General features: G+C 40.3%; 1 protein-coding gene and 1 non-coding gene across 2 annotated transcripts in view; both read left to right on the forward strand.

Annotated features, from left to right (window-relative positions):
- The window catches only part of Rab39 (RAS oncogene family member Rab39), a 141004-nt gene that overhangs the window by 82668 nt on the left and 38237 nt on the right, over positions 1-20099 (forward strand). The window lies entirely within an intron of this gene.
- TRNAA-UGC (transfer RNA alanine (anticodon UGC)) lies at positions 15642-15713 on the forward strand. The gene has a single exon. It is a non-coding gene; the product is annotated as a tRNA-Ala (tRNA).

The raw sequence follows: 20099 nt of genomic DNA on the forward strand, positions 1-20099 counted from the left end.
CCGAAGAAGCGGGAAAAGCAACGGCCAACACATTCAAAATAACTACAGGTACTAAACCAAAAATTAACTCTGCAAACAAATCAAAAAAGAAACCATTCAAGACCGGATATTCACAAAAAGCTGTACAGAGAGCGCTGAAATGTCCATCCATGAAGAATGTGTCACTAATTGATGACACATCAATTGGTGACATGGAGCTTGACAATAGATCAGATTCCGGTACTACTCGCCGTAAACTAGACCGGAATAAATTATATATAAATATGGGGTTCTAACAGCAAAACTCCTCGTGGGGAAATGGTTGAACGACTGTTAGATGACATGGACCTTACCATCATGAATGATGGCTGTTTCACTCATTTCCATGCCCCAAACAATAGTTTCACTGCAATAGATCTATATCGTTATGTTCACCCACACTCTTGCCCAACTGGTCCTGGTCGGTTGATCCAGACCTCCACGGGAGCAATCATTTCCCTCTAGTGGTTAAGTGCCATGATCGACGCCATAGCATACGTGAGGGATCTCCTCGGTGGAAGCTTGTGGCCGCCCGATGGGCTGACTTCACGGTCAAGGCAGAAATCACGGAGGATATGGTTTCGCAACCCAACGTCGATCATTGTGTCGACCTTGTGACCAGTTGTATGATCTCAGCAGCCAATGAAACAATACCCAAAGTCTCCTCGAAACTTCCTAAATTTCCTAAACCTTGGTGGAACCACGAATTTAACCTCACTATTAAAGCTCAAAAGAGAGCACAGAGTAGGTTCCGGCGGTATCCTACCCATGAAAACAAGTTGGCATTTTTAAAAGCAAAGGCGATAGCGAGAAGAACCAGGCGCCAGGCTCAACGTGAGTCCTGGCAAAAGTTTTCCACGGGAATCAATTCATCAACTTCATCCAAAATTATTTGGGACCGGATCCGAAAAATCAATGGTCATTATCAGTCTCGTCCTCTCACCATTTTAAATACCAATGCCACTATCATTAGCGATGTGAGGGATATTGCGGACACCATCGCCGCCCATTTCGCCGCTGTTTCCAGTGATGCGCAGGGCCGTCTTAACAGCATCATGGGCCCCCGGGCCAATAGGTTATTCTGAGGCCCTACCTGGAAAATTCTCGAAAATTTCCTACCGATGAAATTTCGTACATGTGTAAGCGAAAGAGGGTTCTCATACTAGGGGATTTCAATTACCCGGGTATTGATTGGGAGAACCTTTCATCTGGAAATCAGTATGAAAGAGACTTTCTTAAGTTGGTGCTCGAAAATTTTTTGTATCAGCATGTATCAGAAGCCACTAGGGGTACTGCTATTTTGGATTTAGTTCTTACTAGTTCTGAGGATCTAGTTGAACATGTTTCGGTGGGGGAAGAGTTTTCTTCCAGTGATCATCGTATCGTCAGATTTCACTGTAACTTTTCCTCGGGTAAGGTTGATAACAAAAGATTGGTTCCTTGTTTTCGGAGAACTAACTTTGATGTTTTGCGAAGAAGGTTAGCGGAAGTTTTCAAAGACCGGTTGGAATCAGTAGGGGTGGTAAGTCAATGGGAAGAATTTAGTACGAAGCTGTCCTCTGTTTTGCACGACGTCATACCCTTTGTTCGAAAAAAGCGTGTTTGTACATCACACCCTCTATGGTTCACGGATAGCGTGCGGAACCTTTATCTTGAAAAGAAAAGAGCATTCAGAGAGTATAAAAGTGGACGAGGTGACCTATCATTGTTTACTGATAAAAGAAGACTGTTGAAGAAAGCGATAAGGGATAGTAAAAAGCAAGTTGAATCTAGGTTGGCAGATAACATTGGCTCTGACCCAAAATCATTTTTTCGATACGTCAATAATGGATGTAAGGGGACAGTTGGCCCCCTCTCGATAGGAGGCTCAAAAGTAGAGAGCAATGTAGGCATGTGTAGTGCTTTCAATGACTTTTTCGCGTCGGTTTTTAATGGAGATAATGATATTCGATATACGGGTGTTGCATGGGGTAATAAAACGCTCAACGATATTCAAGTGGAAGACGTGGAGGTCCTAAATCTTCTAAGAAATGTATGTGCAAGCAAAGCACCAGGACCAGATGATATCTATCCCAGGGTTCTCAGGGAAGGTGCTAATGAATTGTTGGGGCCAGTCGCACAGATATACAGGAGTAGTGTTGCTGAGGGTATCGTCCCGAGAGATTGGAAACTGGCTAACGTTGTTCCGATATTTAAGAAGGGTAGTAGAGAAGTGGTGTCTAATTATCGTCCAGTGAGTTTGACGAGCTCCCTCTCGAAAATTTTGGAAATTATCATCAAAAGGCAGTTTGTGAAGTGGATAGACGAGAATAATGTATTGTCGGATAATCAGCATGGGTTCAGGAAGGGGAAGTCATGTGTAACTAACCTCCTTTGCTTCTATGATTACGTGACTAAGGCTTTGGGTAAGAGCAAAAATGTCGACGTTGTTTACCTTGATTTCCAGAAGGCATTCGATCGGGTCCAACATGGCAAACTCTTGAAGCGTTTACACGAGATTGGAATAGGGGGCAACTTGCTGAATTGGATAGAATCGTGGTTAAGAGATAGGTCGCAACGAGTTATGGTGAACGGGGAATTCTCTGGTTGGACAGACGTCACAAGTGGAGTTCCTCAGGGAAGTGTCCTTGGCCCCATACTTTTTTCACTTTTTATCGATAAACTCGATCAGGGTATCGATGGAATTACTAGCAAATTCGCAGATGATGTGAAGCTAATGGGGGTAATCGGGAATGAAAGCGATAGGGAGTTGCTCCAGACCAACTTAAACAAGATTGCAGCATGGGCAAATGAATGGAGCATGACGTTTAGCGTAGATAAGTGCATGGTCGCTCATTTTGGTTCGAACAACCCACGGTTCTCTTACGAGTTGAATGGTGTCACTATCCCGGATGCAACTAGAGTCACCGATTTGGGAATTCTCATTGACGAGCGACTTAAGTTTTCTGAACATTGTTCAGCGGTTGTCAAAAAATCGAATAGAATGCTTGGTCTCATTTTCAAAAAGGTCTCTTCGCGTTCTCCTAAAGTCATTCTTCCGCTTTTTCGAGGCTTAGTTCGTCCTGGACTGGAGTATGCTGTAAGGTTTTGGAGACCATACCTACAGAGGGACATAGACTTGGTTGAAGGGGTGCAGAGAAGAGCTACGCGTGTCCTTATTGGCACACAGGGCTTGAGTTATGAAGAAAGACTTCATTTTTTGAATATGTTTACATTGGATGAACGCAGGTGTCGAGGAGATATGATCGAAGTGTTCAAAATTTTCAATGGGATGGATAGGATGGACCATGAACTTTTAGTACACCGCCAATCGACTGCTTTTACAAGGGGACACCAGTATCGATTGGTGAGGGACAATGCAAGGTTATGGTGTCGCAGGGAATTTTTCTCCAATAGGGTTGTTAATAAATGGAATAGCTTACCCCCGGAGGTAGTAAATTGTAACACAATTGACACGTTTAAAAAGAAATACGATAAACATGTTGGGGTAAATCGAGAAGCTATCCATTCTTAGAATAAGACAACCATAAGTAATCTTTATGGGCATCGTATAATATTTTATCATGTGTATATATTGTTTGTAATTTGTGTTAATTGCATTTTTAATTGGGTTGCTGTATTTTTGAAACATATGACAACCATATTTTTATGGGCATCTTTTTATCAGCCACCTCGTTGGGCATTTTGCCTGTTGTGGCGTTGTATTTGTATTTGTATTTGTATTTCAATTAGTTCTCATTTTTGTGAGGCCCCTATTCTCTTAGGCCCCCGGGCCCATGCGTTAAGACGGCACTGGTGATGCGAACTATCCCCCATCGTTTCATCCCATTAAATCATCAGCAGAACGTACATCGTACACCTTCCGGCCTTTTCACCGGAGGGGTATTACTCATTGTTCACCCTTCATGAACTGACGACTGCCTTGCAGCGAAGTCCTGACTCAGCTGTAGGGCCCGATGCTATTCATTATTCCATGATTCGGCATCTATCACCACAATCACTCACATTTACTCATTTTATGTAATCTGATCTGGGTCATCCATTCATTTCCTGACACCTGGCGAGCAGCCATTGTTCTTGCATTCCCAAAGCCTGGCAAAAATCCTCAGCAACCTAATAGTTACAGACCTATTGCTTTGACCAGTTGTCTATGTAAGCTCATGGAACGCATGGCCAACTATCGCCTTATGCACTACCTTGAGGTTAACAATATTTTATCGAAACATCAAAGTGGCTTTAGACGGTTCAGGTCCACAACATGCAATATGCTACGCCTTGAGACATCAATAAGACAAGCATTCGTAAAGAGGGAGCATATGATAGCTATATTTTTCGATATAGAAAAGGCCTACGACCGTACTTGGAGGCACGGAATTCTTTCCGACCTCTATAATTGCGGCTTGCGGGGCAACTTGCCCATTTTCATTAAGAACTTTCTTGCTCGCCGCATCTTCCAGGTACGGATCGGAAGCACGTTATCAGCTCCCCAAATTCAAGAACAAGGTGTACCTCAAGGTAGCATTTTAAGTGTTTCACTTTTTATTTTAAGACTCAACGGGGTGTTGAACCAACTCCCGTTGTCTGTCACTGGCGCACTCTACGTGGATGATCTGTTGATATCGTATCAATCAGTGAATATGAGGTCAGCCGAGAGACAATTACAAACCGCTCTCAACAAGATCAGCAAGTGGGTTCATGATAATGGCTTCTCTTTCTCCGCCGACAAGACTGTCGCTGTGCACTTTTGTCGGCGTCGAGACCTTCATGAAGACCCACAATTGTTCCTAAACAATAATCAAATACCAATAGTAGAAAATACTAAATTCCTCGGCATCACATTTGACAATAAACTCACTTTCAAAACTCAAATTGCGCAATTAAGAGCTCGTTGCATGAAGACGATGAACCTCTTGAAGGTCATCACTTCTATATCATGGGGAGCAGATGTAGTAAGTCGCTCCTTCACTTATATAAAGCGTTAATAAGATCGAAGCTCGACTACGGCTCCATTGTATACGGGTCGGCACCGCGGAGCTACCTGAGTGTGCTCGATTCACTCCTCGATTCATCACTGCGGATTTGTTCTGGAGCTTTCCGGACATCTCCAATGGAGAGCCTGTATGTCGAATGCAACGAGCCATCACTGACATCAAGACGCCAGCAACTTTCCTTGAAATATTTTATCAAGATGAAGTCTTTTCCAGATCATCCACTTCATCGTGTCATTTTTAATCCCTCATTTCATAGACTTTTTGCTGCTCGCCCTTCATGTGTTCCATCTTATGGTCTTCATATGAGGGCACTTGTGGAAGAACTACAATTAGACATCAGTCGTGTGGCTCCAGTTGCTTTTCAACTGGCACCATGGGAGCAGTCTCTGCCAGATGTCTCTCTTCCATTATCATTATACCCTAGAGCCACCACAGTAGATGTCATATATCGACAGATATTCTTTAGGCACAGGGGTAGGTACAATAGGTACTTCCCCATATATACCGACGGCTCTAAGAGCCCTGGGCATGTCGGTTGTGCCTACATCTGCTGTGAGGAGACATCTTTCAAACTTCACGACACATTCTCTATATATTCGGCAGAACTGTACGCAGTCCTTCAGGCCCTACGTCATATACGACGCAAACGCTACAGATGATGCATCATTTATAGTGACTCTCAGCGCATTACAAGCACTGTGTTCTTTTCCTTTTCACACTCATCCATTTATTCATGCCATTTTCCATGAACTGCATCACATTCACCACGGTGCCACAGTGGAATTTTGCTGGGTACCAGGTCATGTTGGAATACCGGGCAACGAAAAAACAGACAACGCAGCTCGAACAACAACTAACATTGACAATAGCCTTTTGGTACCTGCCAGTGACCACTTCTCAATCCTGTGGGAAGTGATGCATCGCCACTGGCAGGATCATTGGGACACTCAAGTAAATAAATTACATGGCATCAAGCACACACTTGGCCATTGTCATTCGAGCTGCAGGACTAATCGAAAGGAGGAAGTTCTGCTTGCCCGGTTACGCATAGGACACAGTCGCCTCACGCAATTATATCTATTATTACGGGAGAGTCAACCAGAGTGCCTCATTGTCAAAGTCCATTGACCATTGCTCATGCTTTTACTTGTTCACATCACCATTTTACAACCGCTTTTGGTCATAGTCATCTTTCACTTCATGACATTTTAAATGACAATAGCGATGCATCTCGCATTTTTAAATTCATCAAGGTCAGTGGTTTTTATAACAAATTATAGTTTTGCAATTCATGTCATTGTTTTACGTTTCATGCTGCTTTTTATTATGCGCCTTTTTAATTTTTCGACATGACAAAAGGACAATCTTTTTTATAATCATGTGTTTTGGCGTAGTTTGACCAAACTGGTCCTTGCGCCAATAAACCTAAAATCCAATCCAAGCCAGTGAAAAAATTCTAGTTTCTAAGTGCAATATTCGCGGAGATATCTGAATTCAAAAACGGAGAAAAGTTGGGAAAGAAGCGTTGTCCGTTAGTTTTTGTTGGCTCTTTTTTCTCCCACCTTTCCTCCGATTTTTGAATTAAAATATTTCAGTAAATACTTAGAAACAAGGAAATTCTTAACAATTAAACTGCTCTTGTTCCTTCCATTTTTGTTTTTTTTCCCATGCTACTTTTACATTGAAAGTTACATAATAAAAAATAATAATAGTATAGATCCACGGTTCTCAACCTTTCTTGACCCCACGGAGCCCTTTCCGGTATATAATTTTTATGGCGGACCCTGTAGTAGGTTGGAACGAAAATTTTTTTTTCGAAATTGCCATCGTAATAGAATTTAAAATATGCCTTTTTATGTGAAGAAATGCCATTCCTAATTTTTTTCCCCAAAATTCAAACTTCTTGAGGTTCCTCATCGCCCCTGAAGTTTTTCGCACGTGTGGAATTCTCTAGCATGACACCGCTTAGGAGGCCTTCCTATTCCCCTGAACTCGTGATTCGCTCAGTGACCCCGATGTTTCCCCCTTGTTTTTAGTATTCATCTGCAATCTTACCCCTTAACTGAGAGAGAGTATAGCAGTCAAAATGATGACCAGAAGCTTTTATTGTTGTGACATTTTAGGAAATCCTAAAGAGTGGGATTCTCGTGTCTCGCCCACCTATGGCGATTTTAAGCTTTATTATTTGCTAACTCAACACAGTATGAAGGCACAACAATCAAGAAAAGATCCAGCTATTGCAGACATTCTTGAAATTATCGTGCCAAAGACAGAAAATATTTGGAAAACTGCTTCAATTCCTACGGTTTCTCACCAACGGATATGCAAAATTTTCAAAGACTTTTACTGTAAATACAAGAATCTTCAGAAAAATATGAAAAAAAGGAAAGATTCTCAAACTTTCAAGTTGAACGCGAAATCCTTTCAGTGCAAAGCACGGAAATTTTTCGACATTGCAGCATGCAAATGTGATTTTGAAGACTTTAAGTGTAACAAGTTGAGAAAGATCCTAAATTTAGAGCAAGATTGCCATTGGTCGAGTAGATGTCCTAACAACGAAGAAATTAAAAAACAATGAGAACAAAGGAAAATGAAAATGGTATCCCGTTTGAAGTCATCACAAGAAGAAACTGCGGCAACTAGTTCATCACCACTAAAAACTCATCTATATCCAACGATTCTGAGGAAAGTGACCTATGCGAGCCAAAGCACAGTTTACTGTTGAAGTTAGCATTTCTATCTACCAGTACTGAAGCTGGTCCATCAATCGGTGCCGAAGCAAGTGTTTCATTTGCTTTTGAAGTTCTACCATCATCCTCTCAGATGAGAACTAAATTACCAAATGTTCCTCTTGCTTGTGGTAGAACTGATCGTAGAACTGTGTCTGATCGATCAGCTGCAATTATTGCGAATGCTGTGCTGGAAGATGTTGGGTTATTGACGAAAGAGAAGCCAAATATGACAATAGACCAATAATTTCAATATGAAAATTAGAAATGAAGGATTATAAGAAGCAGAAATTCGTACATTCCATGTTCCGAAAATAAACTTTTCTGCTAAGCAGTATTCGGAACTAATTTCATGGGATCAAGTGCGAGTGACTGAACCACCTATTATAAAAAATCAGGAATTGGACCCACAGAAATGATCCGAACCTGCTTTTCCATCTATACCGAATTTTCCGTGTCACACAAGCAGTTGAACGGTGCGTACGACTCATAATTGAAGCATCTCTTGCTGTATCAACAACCGAGAGTCGTGAAGGCTTCATTCAAGCCAGAATAAAATTAAGGAGCACTCTTCCATCGTTTGAAGAAAAAAAAAAAACCAGACTATTTTGCAAAAACGTGAAGTGTAATAACAGTGTGATAACAGAGGAAGCAATAGAGGCATTCTCCTGATACCTATATCATCAAACTATGTTTTTTTTAATTTGGAACATAGTTATAGTTTTGTCCCCACCTCCCTCCCACAAAAAAAAAGGTTTATTTTCATCTCCCTCTTCCAATCACTATATTTGGAGTGCTTGAAAAATTCTCCTTTCAACTGCCATGACAGCTGCAAATAAGCAAATGTGCTTGTGAGTTATAACTTATTTAAAATGGAACTTTTTTTTTTTTTTTCAACTTGTGAGTATATATATATATTTCTTTGGGTGTGTGTGTGTAATATATATATATATAAAATTCTGTTTTGCCTCATGTACTGAATAACTTTTAAATTAAATGTTTTTCTTTTTTAAAAATACTTTTTAAAAATCATCGACTTTGTTTATGTTTGAAAAGATTTTTATAATGTGTACTTAGAAGAAAAGTCTTTTTGCTCGACCTTTAGGGTCTGTGAGGAACCTCCAGATATCAAAATATTTTTTTAGATTTTGGTATAACTTCTTAAAACCTAGAAAGGCATCTTTTGAATACTAAGGCAACATCAATTTCCAAAAAAAGTGAAAAAAACACCCTTTTTCGTTCCACCCTATCCTGTAGGCCTATTTATTTATTTATTGTAGTTACTGATTTATTTTTATTATTCAAAAATATTAACTTTTTTCAAATTTACTGGTTAAATTACTTACCCCTGGGAGTTCACAGGCTCCCAGAAGCACTGGTTGAGAACCGCTGGTATAGATTATACAAAAAATTCTTTCAAAAGTTAATTTAGTATTTAAAAGGTTAGAATACATATTTTATAGATTTTCTCGTAATATACCAAAATCAATTTTTATGAAAATGTTTTACACGATATTCAGAAATGAGCCACATGACCAAAAATGCATCACAAAATTTCATGGTTTCCAAAACTTGGTTTTGGAACTTATTTTATTTATTATATCAAATTGATTCTATATACGAATCAATGTGGGATTTACTGTGTGGTAATTAATTTTTTTTATTAAAATTGAAAACGAAATGAGCAATAACTAATATACGGGGTGATTATAAAAAAACTATCCCGACATATGGGCCCCTAACTATCATACTATTCACAGAAACAATGAAATTTTGGCATAAGGTATTTTGAGGTATGCGCTCAAGAATGATATGGAAAACAACAGTGTCACTAACAGTTACGGTGAGAAAATATCAAATGGCAACACCAAGTTTTTTTTATTGGAATGCGATCTCCATACTGAAAAACACTAAATAGCGTTGGAATTTCACCTGTAGCACGAAAATCCCCGGAGCTAGGCAAGGAAAAAAGACTTTGCCGTGCACCAGAGCATTAATGTTCGTTTCATTCGTCACATCGTTTCTTCGGCTGAGATCCCAGCCTGATTAGTCCTCCACAAGGTCATGTGGAAAATTTGTGAAACACAATAAAATGCTTTAGTTTATGCTGCTTCTCTGTCCTTATTGGTTGTCCTCACTTTTAGCCTATCTACAGCCGGTGATTTTCATGCTACAGTTGCCGTTCGAACGCTATTTAGGGTTTTTCACAATGGAGATCACATTCCAATACAAAAAACTTGGTGTTGCCATTTGATATTTTCGAAATTTTCTCACTGTAACCGTAACTGTTGTGACACTGTTGTTTTCCATATCATTCTTGAGCACATACATCAAAATACCTTATGCCAAAATTTCATTCAGTTTCTGTGAAATGGTACGATAGTTAGGGGCCCATATGTTGGGATAGTTTTTTTATAATCACCTTGTATATTTTATTGTGCTCTTTTGTTTCTATATTTCATTGCGTATATTTTTTTATTGCGGTACATGTTAGTTTAATACAGTACCGCATTTCATGGAATAATCACCACATGAACGTATGTTCCCGCTGTATCGAAAAAAAAGAACCATCAATATACGACATTTTGTTTATGAACTTAACATAAGGCCCCGCATCCCCCCACCGCACATTTCTGATATAAAATTTATTTGATGCTTACTTTTAATTTCGGAAATACTTGCTAAATGCTGATTAATGCTTGCCAATTTCAAAGATGCTACTCGGTTAATTGACACTTTATTATCATGTGATAAAGTAGGCCAATCTCATGGAAATTGTGTTTTTTGAAACGAAATTAACACTATACACATAGGTATTGAACATTAAATCCTATTGCAATAAATAACAGATAAGTTTGAAAATACTTTAAACGGCTCTCTTGTAAAATTTCCCTTTTGGCACATGGTGCCAATTATCTCCAATATACAGAAATAGCTCAAACTGCAAATGTAAAATATAAACTATTTACCTGTCGGGTTTCTTACTCATATGAAAAGTAAGACAGGACAATATAAGGATTGCAGAGAAAACACAATTTAATTGTTGTCCCTGCATTAAGACCTGGATGTGAGTCAACTTCATGCGGTTTTGCAACCAAAATGAAATTAAAATACAATAAATATTCCTTTTTTATTTTAATTTCTTGAACGAGCACTAGCTCAAACTTTTAAATTTGTCGATGTACCGTATAAAAAATATGTCTTATGCCTTATTGAATATAAGTATTACAGAGGATTCCAAATTATCTAAGATTGAATTGTGGCGATTGTTCATAAATCATCATTAAAGAAAACTCTCGCAAACTACAAAACGTATGAACTTATCAGAAATGAGTAGCCATATTTAATATTCACTTACTTTGTTTTCGTCTGGAAAGTGTAGAATGAAGAGTTTTTTCAGTTTTGTTGGTAATTCTGCGTTTATAATGTAGTTTTGTAATACTGTAAACAATTCATAAAAATGTGGGACCTGCCAAGCTCCAAATTTGTTCCTTTTTTTTGTTTTTAGGAACTCGTCACATGAGAACAGTTGTCCTTATAGGACCAGTAAACGGAATCGCGTGACTCTGCCTACCATTCTGTGCCATGATTTTTTTTATATTCCAATTAGTGACTGCAAACGGATGGTGTTCTGGATTGACCAGCTTCATCCCATTTTGGTTCCCAAACGAGTTTAAAAAAGTCGTATTGTAATCGAATTCATCCATTTGATTTATAGCCACTTAACACATGTTTCTATCCCCCCGCAAATGGTCAACCATAGCCCCGACCGGCACCAATAAAAGCATCTGTATTGTAGAAGATTCTTTCTCATATAGATTTTTTCCGTTTTGTTTGTAATCCTGCTTTTATAACCGAATGTAGTTTTTTAATACAGTATACAATTAATAAAAATATGTGAAGCTTGGCAGAACCCATTTGTCCCTTTTTCAGGAAAACGTCATACGAGGAGAACTGTTTTTCTCATATGGCGGACGTCGTTAAAATCAGTAGAACGTTCTGTCTTTTTACTTTCAAAGACAGCCGAAATTGAGCTATTGAAATGTTTTTTGTGGTCAGCTGGGAAGGGTGCAGCAGCCTCCAGTCACGAAAAGAACTGTCCCTTTCTTTTTTTTCTTCCTGACCGCTGTACCAACACCGTTCCATAGATACCCCCCCTCTTTCTAGGGGATGTCGGCTGAACGCTTGTTTTTTCTAACACCTTCAGTAAACTAAAATGAGTGCTGCTTTGCTTCGCTGGACGGCTACTCACCCTCCCACCTCTACTTGTGACAATACCATTTGGGAAGGCCGTATACTGTAAATAGGAAGGTTAGACAATCATATATTTTTTTACTTGAACGTCAATCTGTGTGGAAAAATAAACAATATTGGTTTAATAATTATATACTATTTACGATAGAAATGACGACACATGGCACGCACTTATGTTTACGAAACGTGAATTGAAAAAGAAAATGTTTTTCTCTCCCCTCCTCCTATACTCCAAAATTCGTCGCCATGGGCCCGCTTAGCCCCCTGTAAATACACTACTGGGCGTGACCACCAAAGTAATATTTTGTGTAGCATCAATTGATTGTCTGAAACTGTCTGTGTTGATTTCCTGCTGGGAGACGACTCTTCTTTCCAATTGGTCTAGTGGTTCAATCTCCTCATTGGTCGAGAGCACGGCTGATGATAATGTCTTTCCCATGATGCTTTGGGGGTTTTTCTCCTGTGACGTCATAGCTAGACCGACCAATCAGAGCAAGGGTCCCAGAGAGCTTATCCCGGTGTTCCTGAGGGCTTTTTCCCCGTTTGCCTTTTCGAGGGCTTCCTCAAAATTTTCTTCCAACTGCGTTTCTCCTTTATGAAGGGGATGCTTTCCCATTCTTTGTCTGACCAAGTCATCCGGCAAAAAAGCCTTAAAATGTGGTCGGCTAGTTAGGGGTGTTATTTCAGGAATCAGGATCTTTTCCTGTAGTCCTCCACTAAGGGCTTCCCCTACAAGTTGGGGCGGGGTGTGTATCGAGTCCTTCTGAACCTCCAATAACCTCAGCAAAAGTTCTACCATAGATAATTGAGAGATCTTTTTGTAAAATAGCTGGTAGCGAGGGAATATAGATTTTTCCACTATTTGTCACACTGTCTATCTAACTTTACTGGGTATCTACCATAGAATGCAGTGTGAACGTTAGAGCCACGTAATGGACATTTTTTCTTCGTATTGTCCCCTTTATTTGGACATTGTGTTGCGATGTGCTGACTGGCACAGAAAGAGCACGATGGCTTCACATAGCATGTTTGGGCAGTGTGACCCAGGCGAAGATGTGACCGACATTGCAGGGTGTTTTTATTCCCTCTATATCTTTCAATTTGTATAGGAATTTCTGCAATACGAGTCAAATTAAAAATCCCCTTATTTTCTAGCGTGAACTCAATCAAATCAAGGAAACAGTTATTTTCCGGATATTATGCTGAGGTGAACTCGGAAAGAAAAGTCATGTCTCCGCCGGGACTCGAACCCAGGTCCTCTTGCATACCGGGCAAGCATGCTATCATCTACACCACTGGAGACATGACCCTGCCTTCTTTATTTCACGCCCTGTGGCGTGAGGCGCTGAAGTAGAGGCATTAGTAGCCGCTCTTAACTTCAGGAAATGGCCAGTGGTATAGATGGTAGCATGCTTGCCCGGTATGCAAGAGGGCCTGAGTTCGAGTCCCGGTGCAAACGTGGTGACTTTTCTTTCCGAGTTCACCTCAGCATAATATCCGGAAAATAACTGTTTCCTTGATATCTCGGGCTGAGAAAAAAGCCATCTATCTCACTCAAATATAATATAGAAGGTCCCTGTTCTGTTTTAATTCTAGTTTTAATACTAGAAATTTTCCCCACCTCATAACCCTGACTTAATCATGATGAGATTGCTGGGGACATTAACATTCATAGGTAAGCCTCTAACAACTACCTTAAGATGTCTATCGCTCTTTAGCTGATATGTATAAAACTTAAAATCTCGTTCATGACAATATTTCGTGACCCTTCTGTAATCATTTTCACTGAAAATCTTAATTGAAGTGGCCTTCGCCTCTGGGAGGAATTCACACATTTTCCTAATTTGGATAATTTTCAGCCAATTTTTACCCCAGTCTGTTAACACTATGGGTGGGATATTGTTTTTCTTCCTTTTGTAATTTACTGGTTGAAATCCCTCTTCCTCTCCATTTTCATTTACCGAGAATTCCCCAGTAAAAGGGAGTTCCTGGTACAAAAACTGTCCATCCGGGACCTGAGAGGTTGAAACTGTCGGTTTAATTAAACTAGTTTGCTGCTTATTTCTATATGACGCAAGGGAATTTCCATCATTTTCCGGCAAGGGGGCGTTTCCCATCTCCGCCACCTCTTTGTTTTCCGGGGTGAGACTAATTCTTTTCAAATTTGCATACGGCTTTAGCGCCTTTGGTTTTTTCTTGGTAAAACTACGTAAACGCATTTTAAGTTTACCCTTACTTCTTGAGAGCACCCCCGGCTGTTGCCTTAAGAAAGCCTTCTTCAAAAAGTGGCTGCATGGATTTTTATCGACCTCTGCAAAAAAGGTAATAGTGGCCTCCACAAGAGGGCAAAAGTTCTTCTTTGGTTTCCTCCGCTTTGTTAACATATTCTGAGTATACACTTAACAAGTCGTCAAATTTAAAAGCTATAGAACATTCAGGTTCCTCAAAATTCCCCAGATAGACCTGCTTGTCATAATAATTACCAAGCCAAACATTTAAATCGCCATAAAATTCGGAGAGTCCTCCAGTTAACAAATTCGCAACAGCATTTTTAAGATTATGAAAAATATCTCCAAAGGAGGAGTCGTTTATTGGACAAAACCTCACTATGCTTTACAATAAAAATAAGTGGACAAGCAAAATGCACCAGTTTGTCCAGACAAGCATCTTGTCTGGGCAAGGGAGAAACACTGCATTCGAAAGCCAAAGACGATACAGAGAATTAAGCCTTTAAACAAAGGCCAGGTCAGGCCGGTAAAAAGCCGCCACAACACGTTGCCAATCTTTCAGACAGTCCTCAGTAACAATAGGCCATGAAGTCCAGACCACCGGGAACCTAAAATAAAATACAATGCGGTGCAAGCAGGCTAAAACCTCAGTCCACGGCCGTCAAAGTCCCATATCGCAGGCAGGCCCCGCTCTGCTATTTCAGCTAGCCACTGAAGAAGACGCTTGTTCCACCGGAGAAACTCGCTTTCCGTTCAATCAGCTAAAAACTCTGTATAGAGGAGCTAAAAGATCATGACTCCACTCTATAGAGACCACGTTGCGAATCTGTCGAATGCAACGCTGAAGCTTTAGCCAGGAGTATTTATAGCGGCGGAGAACAGGTTTTTCGTCGGACCAATCGGGATACTGTTGGCCTTCGGTGCACGGAGAATTCAATGACGTTACTCGATGAATTTGCATATGGTGACGGGGCTTGTAATTAACGGAACACTATTATTTTTCATGGGTGGCAACAGGCTCAACAAAATTGAGGGAGTTGATCAGGCTTCTCCCATTGTTTACATGGCTATGGCAATTTGAGATTGTGGAATCGTGATGACGGGGCGGAAACCTCCGCCCGTGAGACAAGGTATATAGAAATATGACGAAAGACGTCACTCTGCCTTGTTAATACGACAGATACAGGAAACTGGCTAAGTAAGGAGATATAATTCATTCTCCTTACTTAGCCAGTTCCCTGTATCTATCGTATTAACAAGGGGGAGAGTGACGTCTTTCGTCATATAACGCCATCTGGTGGCCCTGATGTCATTTGCGAGTTATTAGTAGTAGTTAAGTCATTCTTATTAGTAGAATGTTGCCACCGTCCATTGCACGGAACCATTCAGCATATACATACGCTCTAAGGAGAGGAAATTCTGTCTTCATAGCTTAGTTGGTAGAGTACTCGTCCTGCAAACGAGAGACTGGGGTTCGTGTCCCCGTGAGGGCAGAGATGAATTTTTCTTTCCTGAAACATCGATATCTCCTTACTTAGCAAGTTTCCTGTATCTGTCGTATATACCGGTAGAAATATCGCCATATAAACAAAAATCCCCTAACCCGACCGGGTCTTCTCCCGGGGGACCACTTAGTGTTAAGGTTAATTAACCTTAATAGAAAATGGTTGATGTGTGGAACATAAAGCCCTAGGGGGCGATATGTTACATACCCCCTCGCAAAGAAAATAAAAATTATCAGGAATTTTTTGGTTCCATCCGGACTTATGTCCAAGTTGACGGCACCCCCTTCGACTAGTTCCCTATAATATCACCTAATATATTAATGCTTCCATTAATATATTAGGAGATTAAAACGAAAAATTTTCTTTGGACAACCCTGTCTCTTTCCCTTCCAAAAATCGTCCAATTTCAACATTACTTCTAAATTTGTCACCACCAGGAGAATAATTAAAGTCCACTCTGGGTTCTTTTTCCTTTTTACCAGGACCCGTTGCCAACCTTATTGGATTGGCATGAGAAATTTTGATATACCTGAGGAACAGCTTGAAATCGGGAGTGAAATGGTTTTAGGTAAGGTTTGTTCCTCGGTATCGTTAGTGGCGGCTGGAATACTATCATTTAAATCTAGATTTTCAACTGTTTCGTCGAGTGTTTTATCAATCTCAGAGCGGGTAGTTTGATTAAATTTTCCTGACGTGATGTTGAGAGAATTTTGAATGACCTCGTCGGCAATGTCCATATGAGGAGGCCCGTGAACATCTCCCACAAATTTTTTTATGTCACATGCGTTAAATTTTCCTACGATTCTATTCTCGGAATCAATAACTGAATAAACTATCTGAAATTTTTCTATTGATCTGAAACGGACCATCCCATCTGGGTTTGGCCATGACGTTCCCCTGAGCGTTGGATCGGAAATGAGTCCTTACTATAACCAAGTCCCCGACATCAAAACTATGTTTTCTTTTATTATAGTTATAACGTTGTCGGCGTTGCTGTTTCCGAACTCTATCGTGTACCTGCTTTAGTAATTTATCTGGCAAGCTAACTCTCTCCCAAACGGGAAGATCTATTTCCTAATCGAAGGGTAAGACCGATTCCCTCCCTAGAAATAGCTTCGCAGGTGACTGTCCGGTAGTTTCCGAAGGGACGGATCTTATGGCCAAACCAAAAAATGACAAATTTTTGTCCCAGTCCTTATGTGTTTTTCCTACATGGCACGAGATCATTTGTTTAATTGTTTTGTTGATACGTTCGGTCAAATTTGACTGTGGATGGTGGGGTGTGGTGAAACGTTGTTTTATTTGAAGGACTTTGCATGTCTCTTTCATAAGATTGGAGATAAAACAAGAACCATTGTCCGAAACTAAATTATTTGGGAACCCATATCTGGTACAATATTCATGTATGAATTTCTTAGCTATTACGTTCGTTGTGATACGCCGTAGCGGAAACAATTCGACCCATTTTGTGTAATTGTCAACTATGACCTCTAGAAGATATCGGAAAAGGACCCATGGTGTCAGTAAACTTTTCCCCCGACTTCTTATCGGTCGTAGGTCCTCGGCTGGGTTCTAGACTCCCAAAAGAAGAAAACAATTTATTTCATTTATTATCCAACATCCCCAACCAAACCGTCATGTCTCTTCGGTGCAAAACTTCACACTATATCTCCCCTTTTCGAATGTCTCAATTCGTTCCCTTTTCTTTTCTCGCGACTTCTCTCTCTCTCTTTGGCCTTTTTCCAACCTTTTTTCTCCTGAACCTTACAGTGTCCACACCCACTATTTCTCCAGGGCTATTTGCAGTGGTAGAGATCATATTGCTCCATTGTCTTTTGTTATCGTATTTGCATGCCTTTTCTCATGCCAGGCCAATAGGCGCGTTGGACACAGCGCTGATATGTTTTTCCAACTCCCATGCGACCGGAAAATGGATGGCAATGCATTTCTGAAAGGAACTTATCTCGGCACGAAAGAGCCGAGATAAGTTTTTTAAAAAAAATGTTAGTTATTCCGAATAAACAATTTCCCATTTTCGAATAAATACCTTTCTTCAGTTTTTTGATCGTAATTTTGACTTCCGGAATACTTGTCTGAAAAATATTGGGTAATATCTATATTCTAATCGTTGTGTATTAACTAACTCGGACAAATCCAACAAGGAGAAAAGATATAATGTGTTGTTTAAATTTTCCTCAAAATCAATCGCCGTTATTCACAATGATGGGAGTTCTTCACGATGCGTCCGGAGCGGAACCCTGTCTGCACTCAAAACGAAGTGGGTACTTTTGAAGCACTCGAGCCCATTTCCTTAGTCTTCCTTTCAGTTGCTGGGAGTCGAAGAACCAGGCGATTGCCTTGTGGTCGGTCACGACGGTAATAGGTTCACCAGTAAACCAAGCTCGAAACTTGTTACAAGTCCACACTCCAGCAAGTCCTTCCTGTTCCGAAACTGAATAATTCCTTTTCGCGGAATTCAAAGTACGGATTGCATACGCTAAGGGCTTCTCACCATCGGGCTCAACCTGCTGAAGCACGGCTTCAATGTCCGATGCGTCGGTATATATTTTCAATGGACAGTTCGATTTTCTAGTTGTTAACACGGGAGCACAAGTTAACTCTAATTCGCCGAACGCCTTTTGATGAACCTTTTCCCACTTGAACCTCTGTCCCTTCGTGGTAAGTTGGTAGAGTGGGTGAGCAATGTCTCCAAAATGTGGCACGAACTGTCGATACCAACTACAGTGTCCCAGAAAACGTTGTAGTTTTTTGACGGTGGTGGGTCTCGAAAACTGTTGAATCGCTTCTGTTTAACTGGGCCTGACCAATTTAACCCTCTCGGGTTAAATTGAGTCCCAAGTACTCGAGGGTTCGTTTATCCAAGATACATTTCTCTGGCTTAAGGGTCAAATCTTCGTTTTTCAGACAAGAGAAAACTATTTCTAAATTTTTTAAGTGTGTTTGGAAATCTTTACTGTAAATGACTGTCGTCGAGGTAAAAATCTGCACATTTGCCGACTAGGTGACCCAAGATCATTGTCATCATTCGTTGGAATGTGGCAGGGGTATTGTTCAGCCCGAAAGGCATAACTTTGAAACGGTATATGCCGGACTCAGTTACAAATGCAGTCTTGTCTCGGTCTTCAAGCCTGACGGGAACCTGCCAATATCCGGATGCCAGATCAAACGTAGACACGTAGGTTGGGTCACTTATTCGTTGCAATATTTGATCGATGCATGGTAATGGATAACGATCAGGTGCAGTGATTCTATTAAGTTTTTTATAGTCAATTACGAACCTCCATTCTCCTGATTTTTCTACTAATGAGAAAACAAAGAGAAGCCTCAATTTGGGGAGGTGGGTTCGATTATATCGTCTTTTAACATCTCTTGGGACTTGTTCCTCTACTAGTCTTTTTTTCCATTTCGGAAGAGAAAAAGGAGGCCTAAAAACTGGTTTGCCAACGGTTATAATTTTGTGTTCAATCACGTGGGTTCTATAGGTAATGGTATATGGTAACTGAGAAATAATTAACTCGATTTTGTCAGAGTCAGGGACAAACAAATCGTAAGATTGAAAAATGTCTAATTTATGAAGTACAAAATCTAAGCAAGAGCCTGTTGTGTAATTCTCAGAAAACGGCTCGTGCCAACTCCACTCGGGTGTGATATTTTGAGAACGTTTACAATAATAATTGTTTGACTTTTTCCCAGAAACCCACCTGTCCCAATGTTTGCCATTCATATCTGCCTATGACTTGCCACCATAACGCTCTTCCCGCTAATGCGCTTACCACCAGTTCAATCTTATTTGGGACATTTATACAACTGAAAATGAGAATCACACTTCAATAAGAAACTTTTAATGTCCTCATTTTGTCCTGAAAATACCAGGTTTCGGCCCCAAAGCGTTGAACTAGCGGGTGTAGCGCATAGTTGGAATGCAGGGGGACCATCGGAGAAAAACCGGTCGAGTCTCACAAAAAGGATTGGTGAAAGACATTCACTGGTTGTGTCTCACAAAAAGGATTGGTGAAAGACATTCACTGGTTGTGTCTCACAAAAAGGATTGGTGAAAGACATTCACTTGTTGTGTCTCACAAAAAGGATTTGTCGTAGACATATTTACACCCGTAGCACATTCGGGGTCGGTTTGCACGGACGCAATAGGATTAACTCCTGGGAGTGCTATTCAAATTATCGTCCATGGTTCAAAATATTTTCTCTCTCAAAAAAAAATTATATATATAAAATAAACGAATCAATATAGAAAATTGCCGGAACTAGACTTAAAATGGTCGAGTCCCCCAATTTGTAGCGTCTCCTATAAGCTGCCTTCCGTGATTCTCGATTTATAAACATGTAAGACCTCAC

Source organism: Pholcus phalangioides, unplaced genomic scaffold (assembly GCF_987345545.1).
Source record: "Pholcus phalangioides strain wild (caught in Gottingen) unplaced genomic scaffold, Ppha-v1.0 ptg000011l_1, whole genome shotgun sequence".
Lineage (NCBI taxonomy): Eukaryota > Metazoa > Arthropoda > Arachnida > Araneae > Pholcidae > Pholcus > Pholcus phalangioides.